Genomic DNA, 472 nt, shown 5'->3' on the forward strand with positions numbered 1-472 from the left:
CTGAGAGAAGCTTCTCAGTACGGGGTCTGTACACAGTAGGAGACACGGAGTGGGCAGGGGCCGGCGGGAGAAGGAACTGGACAAGTTAGGGGTATTCCCCTGAGGAATGTCCGTAAATAAAGGCAGGAACCCTCAGGAAGCCCAAAGCCTTTGCTTTAACCTAATCTGCCGAACGCCCTGGGAGAGGAACGGGTGAGCCGGGTCAAGGCAGCCTCGTGCTAGTCCCCTCCCCACGTCCTGCCCTGTCGCCCAAGATTCCATCCCGCCGCGCCTCCCAACACCCCGCCCCGCACTTCCCACTCGGTTCCCACTTCAGCCAGTCCCGGAAGCCAGGCGCGCATGCGCCCTCCCGCGCCCCTCCCCAACTTTCCACGTCTCACTTTCCTCTCTTTTCCTCCTCAGCTTCAGCTCCAACGCCACCATTGGTCAGCCGACCTCCTGGTTTCGGCCAATAGACGCTGCCGTCTCGCCC

Source organism: Cynocephalus volans, chromosome 7 (genome assembly GCF_027409185.1).
Source record: "Cynocephalus volans isolate mCynVol1 chromosome 7, mCynVol1.pri, whole genome shotgun sequence".
NCBI classification, from domain to species: Eukaryota; Metazoa; Chordata; class Mammalia; order Dermoptera; family Cynocephalidae; genus Cynocephalus; species Cynocephalus volans.